The sequence below is a fragment of the Equus asinus genome, chromosome 5 (assembly GCF_041296235.1).
Source record: "Equus asinus isolate D_3611 breed Donkey chromosome 5, EquAss-T2T_v2, whole genome shotgun sequence".
NCBI classification, from domain to species: domain Eukaryota; kingdom Metazoa; phylum Chordata; class Mammalia; order Perissodactyla; family Equidae; genus Equus; species Equus asinus.
Window position 1 is genome coordinate 38,130,293 of NC_091794.1, and position 9,360 is coordinate 38,139,652.

The 9,360-nt window shown below is 37.1% G+C and overlaps 1 pseudogene; it reads right to left on the minus strand.

The window, feature by feature from the left end:
• Positions 1–6,906: 6,906 nt before the first annotated feature.
• On the minus strand, positions 6,907–8,626 carry LOC106834551 (KH domain-containing, RNA-binding, signal transduction-associated protein 3-like; annotated as a pseudogene).
• Between the last annotated feature and the right edge of the window lie 734 nt (positions 8,627–9,360).

The window sequence follows — 9,360 nt, forward strand, 5'->3', positions numbered from 1 at the left end:
AAAATTCTAATAAAATTGCTGAAGAACAGTGATAAAAAGAAAAAACCCTAAAAATAGCCTTAAAAACAGAGCAAAAAAGGACACCTTCTATGAAAAGGAACAAAGATAAGATTGAGAGTAAACGCCTTATCAGAAACTATGCAAACTACTCTCTATATAATTACTTACAAATTTCCTGATGATCATTTCATTTAATAGAATATAATAGTTCTTCCTAAATTAAAAAAAGATTACTTTCTTTCTCACTTGTGATTTTACTTTTTTATAAAATGCAGCTAATGACTTTGAATTTTGCTAGATATTTCATAAAACCAAATTTTGATGATTTCCGTAGCTTTTTATTTCTATAGTTTAAATTCAATTTTTAAAATTTGCTTTAAGTATAATTTTTCTTTACTTAGTTTATGTCATTTTGGTTTTTTCCATTTCAATATTTAAAAAGAGTTATAAACTTGGTTTAACAAATTCATTTTCTATTTCTTTCTCTGAAGGCAATATAAGCATTCATGGCCTTATCATTTTTTCTCGTACTGCATTCATTTATTCATGTAATTATTTCAGCAAATATTTATTGAGCAACCACCTTAGATCAGTACTGTGGCTAGTACTTTTGTTTCAATATCGTATTTGTGTATACCTATGTATGAGCTGAGTCATGATACAAACTGTATTTCTTACTGTGGTTTGTGGTCAGAAACATTTTTTCCAGCTTTACTGAGATATAATTGACGTATGACATTGGTGAGGTTTACAACACGATGATTTGATACACATGTGTATTGTGAAATGATCACCACAATAGGATTAGTTAATACATCTATCACCTCACATAATTACCTTTTTTTTTTAAAGATTGGCACCTGAGCTAACATCTGTTGCCAACCTTTTTTTCCTCTTCTTCTCCCCAAAGCACCTCTGGTACATGGTTGTATATTCTAATTGTAGGTCCTTCTGGTTGTGCTATATGGGACGTCACCTCAGCATGGCTTGTTGAGCAGTGCCATGTCTGTGCCCAGGATCCAAGCTGGCAAAACCCCAAGGCCGGCGAAGCAGAGTGCGCGAATGTAACCACTCGGCCATGGGGCTGGTCCACATTTTTTTGTGGTGAAAACATCTAAGATTTACAAGTATATAATACAAATTTCAAGTATATAATACAGAATTATTAACTATGGTCACCATGTTGTATGTTACGTTTCCAGAACTTACTCACCTTATAACTGTAAGTTTGTAAGTTTGTATGGTTTGACCAATATCTTCCCATTTCCCCCACCCCCAGCCTCTGGCAACCACTATTCTACTCTCTGTTACTATGAGTTTGGTTTTTTTAGATTCCACATGTAAGTGAGATCATACAGTATTTGTCTTTCTTTGTCTGACTTGTTTCACTTAGCATAATGCCCTCAAGGTCCATCCATGTTATGGCTGAATAACATTCCATTATATATATATATATATTCTATTCTGTATATATGTGTGTGTGTGTGTATACCACATTTTCTTTATCTGTTCATTCATTGGTGGACACTTAGGATGCTTCCATGTCTAGGCTATTGTGAATAATGCTACAATAAGCATGGGGATGCAGATATCTCTTCAAGACAGTGATTTCGTTTCCTCTGGATATATACCCAGAAGTGGGACTGCTGGATCATATGGTAGTTGTATTTTTAATTTTTGGGGGAGCCTCCATACTGTTTTCCATAGGAACTGTATCAATTTACATTCCCACCAACAGTACACAAGGGTTCCCTTTTCTCTACATTCTGGTTAACACTTGTTATCTCTTGTCTTTTTGATAATCAACGTTCTAACAGGTGTGAGGTGATATCTCACTGTGGTTTTGATTTGCATTTCTCTGATGATGACTGATGATGAGCATCTTTTCATGTACCTGTTGGCCATTTGTGTGTCTTCTTTGGAAAAATGTCTCTTCAGGTCCTCTGCCCATTTTAAAATCAGATTATTTGTTTTTTTTTTTTTTTTGCAATTGAGATGTATGAGTTCTTTATATATTTTGGATATTAACCCCGTATCAGATATGTGGTTTGCAAATATTTTCTCCCATTCCTTAGGCTGCCTTTTTATTTTGTTGATTGTTTCTTTTTCTGTGCAGAATCGTTTTAGTTTGATATAGTTGCATTTGTTTATTTTTGCTTTCGTTGCTTGTGCTTTTGGTGTCATATCCAAAAAGTTGTTGCAAAGACCAGTTTCAGGGAGACTTCTTCCTGTGTTTTCTTCTAGGAGTTTTATGCTATGAGGTCTTACATCTAAGTCTCAAACACATTTAAGTTAATTTTTGTGAGTGGTGTAAGAAAGGGGTCCAATTCTATTCTTTTGCATGTGAATATTCAGTTTTCCCAACACCATTTATTGAAGGGATTATCCTTTCTGCATTAAGTATTCTTGGTTCCCTTGTCAAATATTAGTTGATTGTATATGCTTGGGTTTATTTCTGGGCTCTTGATTCTTTCCATTGTTCAGTGGGTCTGTTTTGATGCCAGTACAGTACTGTTTTGATTACTGTAACTTGTAACATAGTTTCAAATCATGAAGTGGGATGCTTCCAGCTTTGTTCTTGTTTCTCAGGCTTGCTTTGGCTCTTTAGGGTCTTTCATGGTTCCACGTGAATTTCAGAATTGCTTGTTCTATTTCTGTGAAAAATGCCACTAGAATTTTGATAGGGGTTGCTTGAATCTGTAGATTGTTTGGGGCAGTATGGACATTTAAAAATATTAATTCTTTCAATCCATGAGCATGGAATATCTTTCCATTTAGTTGTGACTTCTTCAATTTCTTTCATCAATGTCTTATATTTTTCAGTGTACAGATCTTTCACCTCCTTTTAAAAATTTATTCCTAAGTATTTTATGCTTTTTAATGCAATTGTAAATGAGATTATTTTCTTAATTTTTTTCTGATAGTTTGTTATTAGTGTATAGAAATTCACCTGATTTTTGTATTTTGACTTTGTATCCTGCAACTTTACTGAATTCATTTATTAGTTCTAACAGCTTTTGGGTGGGGTCCTTAGTGTTTTCCCCATAAAATATGTCATCTGCAAATAGAGATTACTTCTTTCTCTCTGATTTGGATAACTTTAATTTCTTTTTCTTGTCTAACTGCTCTAGCTGGGACTTCCAGTACTATGTTGAATAAAAGTGATGAGAACGGGCATCCTTGTCTTGTTCCTGATCTTAGAAGAAAAGCTTTCAGTTTTTCACCATTGAGTCTGATGTTAGCTGTGGGCTTGTCATAGATGGTCTTTATTATGTAGAGGTATATCCCCTCTGTACCCACTTGTTCAAAGTTTTTATGATAAATAGATATTGAATTTTGTCAAATTTTTTTTTCTGTACCTATTGAGATAATTGTATGATTTTTATCCTTCATTTTATTAATGTGGTGTATCACATTGATTGATTTGTGAATGTTGAACCATCCTTGCAAACCTGCGATAAATCCCGCTTGATCACGGTGTTTGATGCTTTTAATGTGCTGTTGAGTTTGGTTTACTAGTATTTTGCATCTATATATTCATCAGGGATATTGGATTATAGTTTTCATGTAGTGTCCTTGTCTGGCTTTGGTATCAGGGTAATGCTGGCCTTGTAAAATGTGGTTTGGGAGTGTTCCCTTCTCTTCAATTTTTGGGAAAAGTTTGAGAAGGATTGGCATTAATGCTTCTTTAAGTGTTTGTTAGAATTCATCAGTGAAACTATCTGGTCCCGGGCTTTTCTTTGTTGGGAGGTTTTTGGTTACCGATTCAGTCTCTTTACTTGTTATTGGTCTGTTCAGATTTTCTATTTATTCATAGCTCAGTTTTGGTAGGTTATGTGTTTCTAGGAATTTATCCATTTTTTTCTAGGTTATGCAATTTGTTGGTGTGTAATTATTCATAGTAGTCTCTTATGAATCTTTGTTTCTGTGGTGTTAGTTGTAATGTCTCCTCTTTCGTTTCTGATTTTATCTATTTGAACCTTCTTTTTTTTTTTCAGTCTAGCTAACTTGTCAATTTTGTTTATCTTTTCAAAAAACCAACTCTTCATTTTGTTGACCTTTTCTGTTGTTTTTCTGGTCTCTATTTTATTTATTTTTGCTCTGATCTTTGTTATTTCCTTCCTTCTTCTAACTTTGGGCTTAGTTTGTTCTTCTTTTTCTGGTTCCTTGAGGTGTAAAGTTAGGTTGCTTATCTGAGATCTTTCTTTTTTCTTAATGTAGGCGTTTATTGCTGTAAACTTCCCTCTAAGAACTGCTGTCACTGCATCCCTTAAGTTTTGGTATGTTTTGTTTCCGTTTTCATTTGTTTCAAGATATTTTGATATCCCTTTTGATTTCCTCTTTGACCTTGTTGGTTGTTTAGGAGTGTATTGTTTAGTTTCCACATATTTTTAAAATTTCAGTTTTCCTCCTGTTATTGATTTCTATTTTCATACCATTGTGGTCAGAAAAGATACTTGGTATGATTTCAATCATCTTAAATTTGCTAAAACTTGTTGTGTGACCTAGCATATGATTTATCCTGGAGATTGTTCCATGTGCACTTGAGAAAAATGTGTATTTTGCCGCTGTCAGACGGAATGTTCTGAATATGTCTGTTAGGTCCATTTCATCTAAAGTATGGTTCAAGTGCAATGTTTTCTTATTGATTTTCTCTCTGGAAGATCTATCTATTGTTGAAAGTGAGGTATTAAAGTCCCCTACTATTATTGTATTGCTGTCTATTTCTCCCTTTAGATCTGTTAGTATTTGCTTACTGTACTTAGGTGCTCTGATGTTGGGTGCATATATATTTACAGTTGTTATATCCTCTTGATGAACTCACTCCTTTGATTATATAATGACCTTCTTTGTCTCTTGTTACAGTTTTTAAAGATTTTATTTTTCCTTTTTTCTCCCCAAAGCCCCCCCAGTACATAGTTGTATATTTTAGTTGTGGGTCCTTCTAGTTGTGGCATGTGGGATGCCGCCTCAGCGTGGTTTGATGAGCAGTGCCATGTCTGTGCCCAGGATCCGAACCAGTGAAACCCTGGGCCGCCAAAGTAGAGCGCACAAACTTAACCACTTGGTCATGGGGCCGGCCCCTCTTGCTACAGTTTTTGAATTAAAATCTATTTTGTCTGATATAAATATAACTACTCCTGCCTTCTTTTGGTTTCCATTTGCATGGACCATCTTTCCATTCTTCACTTTGAGCTTGTGTGTGTCCTTAAAGCTTGTGAGAGTCTCCTGTGGGCAGCACGTAGCTGGATTTTGTTTTTTCTTTTAATCCACTGGACTATGGTTTTTAATTGGTGAATTTAATCCATTTACATTTAATTATTGATAGATAAGGACTTGCTAATGCCACCTTAATAATTGTTTTCTGGCTGTTTTGTTTCCTGTTCCTTTCTTCTTCTCTTGCTGTCTTCCTTTGTGAATTGCTGATTTTCTGTAGTGGTATGCTGTGATTTCCTTCTCTTTATCTTTTCTGTATTTACTGTATGTTTTTGCTGTCTGGTTACCATGAGGCTTACGTAAAACTTCCTATAGATATAGTGGTCCATTTGAAGTTGATGGTGACTTAACTTTGATCATATATAAAAACTCTACCCTTTTACTGCTCCCCCACATTTTATGTTTTTGATGTCACAATTTACATCTTTTTATATTGTGTATCCATTAACAAGTTATTGTAGTTGTAGTTACTTTTAATACATTTGTCCTTTAACTCTTTTTTAAAAAAAAATAAATTTGTGGTTTTTTTTTTTAAAGATTTAATTTTTTTCCTTTTTCTCCCCAAAGCCCCCCGGTACATAGTTGTATATTCTTCGTTGTGGGTCCTTCTAGTTGTGGCATGTGGGACGCTGCCTCAGCGTGGTTTGATGAACAATGCCATGTCCGCGCCCAGGATTTGAACCAACAAAACACTGGGCTGCCTGCAGCAGAGCATGTGAACTTAACCACTAGGCCACAGGGCCAGCCCCTGTCCTTTAACTCTTATACTAGAATTAAATGATTGACACACCACCATATTCTAGTATTAGAGTATTCTGAATTTGACTATATACTTACCTTTACCAGCATGTTGTATATTTTTATATGTGTTCGTTTTACTAATAGTGTCCTTTCATTTCAACTTGAAGAACTTTTTTCAGCATTTCTTGTCAGACAGTTCTAGTGGTGATGAACTCCATCAGCGTTTGTTTGTCTGGGAGAATCTTTTTCTCTCCTTCGTTTCTGAAAGGCAACTTTGACAGGTAAAGTATTATTTGTTGGCAATTTTTTTCTTCCAGCACTTTGACTATATTGTCCCTCTCTCTCATTGCCTTCAAGGTTTCCACTGAGAAATCCACTGATAGCCTTATGGGAGTTTCCTTGTATTTGAGGAATTTTTTTCTCTTGCTGCCTTAAAAATTCTCTTTGTCTTTGAATTTAGAATGTGTCATTATAATGTGTCTTGGATAAGATCTTTGGGAGTTGAAATATTTCAGGGACCTATGATCTTCATGAACTTGGATGTCTAAATCCCTTCTCAGATTTGATAAGCTCTTAGTCATTATTTATTTATTTATTCTTTCAAAAGTTTATTTAGTATCAAGCAAGAGGAGACTTTGCTTAACACTACAAAACATTTTCACGACTTGAGTTACAAAAGAATACCAGATTACTTGCACTTGTAATTGGCTTCCCTTTTTACACATGTTGGCAAGAGAAAAATAAAACCAACATATGCCTGAAAGATAAAATAATTAAATTCTATGGAAATTTTTAAAATGAAAGGTGAGGCCTAGGTTAAAAGGATGGAGTAACGTATTTGGTAAACATATTATTTTGTTTAACACTAGCTAAAGTTATTTTTTTTTCCTTCTGATGACCTATTTTTTCATATACAGACTAGAAATAACAAAATTTTATGTCTTCTTCTTTTTTTTCTGCCCAGGTTGGTGTTTCAACAAAGTAGTTTTAAGTTCCATCCATTCCGATTTTCAGCATTTTGATTTATTTATAAAAGGATTGTTCATAGAAAAAATTACTTTGAACAGTATACAGGAGCAGTGGAGACTGGCTGTTTAAAACATCAGGCAATATAATCAGTATCTGCCATAGGGATGGTCTCTGTAGATGCCCTTTGCTGTCCTCGCTGAAGGTGCCTTGTGTCTTGAGTTAGTCCACTCCTCTTGCCCATGGGAATCATAAGTCTCTTCACTGACTCCATGTCCATAATCATAGTCATCAGCACCACTTTGGGCTGGGGTGCTATAGCTGTTATCATAGGAATCATAACTCTGTTCATCATAAGCAGTGTCATATCCACATCATAGTCATAATCTCCATAGGTCTCTTGTGTTGGGGCTGGCTGTGGAGGTCTGCCCAGTTGGGGGCACTCCTCTTGCTCTGGGAGTGAGCAGTCCTCTTCCCTGATGCACTGGCCCTCCAGTGGAAAGGACTCCCCTGGAAGTTGGCATCCCTTGTGGCACACCAACTCCACCCTGCTGGGCCGTGACTCCTCCCCTTCCCCTGGTTATTGCTGGGGTTAGGATACCTCTTGTATGCAAGGTGGATTTCCCTCAAACAATGGGTACATCTGCATTTTCTGAGCCACCATTCAAATATGTTAATTCCTGGAGGTGTGCTTGCCTGAGTTCATCATTATAGTCAGGAATGAGGAACTTTTTTTTTGGTGAGAAAGATTGGCCCTGTGCTAACAAGTGTGGCCAATCTTCCTCTTTTTGCTTGAGGAAAATTGTCACTGAGCTAACATCTGTACCAATTTTCCTCTATTTTATGTGGCATGCTGCCACAGCTTGGCTTGACAAGCGGTGCTAGGCCTGTGCCCGGGATCTGAACCTGCGAACGCTGGCTGTCAAAGGGGAGCATGTGAACTTAACCACTATGCCAACAGCCAGCCCCATGAGGAACTTTTTGATTTCTTCCAAAGCATGTCCCATCCAGGCATATGCTTCTGCTGATGGGCAAAAACTTCAATGAGAACATGCAGATCCTCATTGAGGTGGAAGTGCTTTGTTTTTCCACTTTTCCTGAACTCCTCATCCTTTGCCTTGTCACTCATGGAACCTTTTCCAAAGATGGGCATTTTTTTCAAAGTTTCTTCTTGTAAATGCTTCAGAGAATTGCCACATGGACCCAAAAGTTTCCCCACAAAGTTAAACTTAGGGAACTGTTTCACAGGAATGAACACTTCTGTCCCAGCTTCATGTTCTTATTAATCACCACATCATGTACTTTTCTTCATCCTTGCCTTCTCCTCTTTTCTATTTCTTGGTTCACCAGCCACAGAATGTGTGTGAAGGACTGGTCCAGGGAGCCCTTCTCTGCCATCAGCTGTGGCAAGTACTTCTCCTCTGTGCTCGCCAGCCACCTGGGGACTCGAGGATGCCATGGTGGAACCAAGTTGGGCGGGTGGCCAACCTGTGGTGGCATGGGGTGGGAACAGGCTGTGCAGCACTGATCTCTAGAGGGTGGCCACCAAGCACTCCGGGATGTGGGCCATGTGCCTGCAGTGAGCCAAGGGGAGTGGGCACAGCTGGTACAGTGGGGCTGGCCCTCAGGCAGGTGCTCAGCAAGTCTAAGGCAGTCCAGGGCAAGCCTCACTTGCTGGCACTGCACCCCACCACCCATATGCCGTGTGCCACCCCGCACTCTATGAGTGGCCCTGCTGCACGCCTGGCCTCAGTCATTATTTATTTAAATAAACTTTCTGCCTCTTTGTCCTTCTCTTTCTGGGACTCTAATAATGCATAGAATGTTTCTCTTAATGGTGTCCCATAGCTCCTCCAGGCTTTCTTCTCTCTTTTTCATTCTTTTTTTCTCTGTTCTCCTCTGGATAATTTCAAATGACTTGTCTTCTATTTCACAGATTCTCTCTGCTTTATCCAGTCTGCTGTTAATACTCTACTGTGTTTATCATATCATTCATTGTATTCTTCACCTCTAGAATTTCTGTTTGATTCTTTCTTGATTTTTTTCTCTCTGTTAAACTTCTCATTTTGTTCATATATTGTTTTGTTGATTTTGTTGACTTGTCTTTCTATGTTTTCTTGTAGTTCACTGAGCTTCCTTAAAACAACTATTTTGAATTCTTTATTGGGAAGTCACAGTTCTCCATTTCTTTGGGGTCAGTTACTGGAAAATTATTGTGTTCCTTAGGTAGTCTCATGTTTCCTTGATTTTTGATTATGTTTCTTGAAGTCTTGCATTACTGTCTTTGCATTTGAAGAAGCAGTCACCTCCTTCAGTCTTTACTGACTAGCTTTGTGAGAGAAATACCTTCTATCAGCCTTGTTAGGGATTCTGAAGTTTTCTCAGATCTTTTCTATGGATATGACTGCTCCACACTTCTTGTTCCCTCTTGAGTGG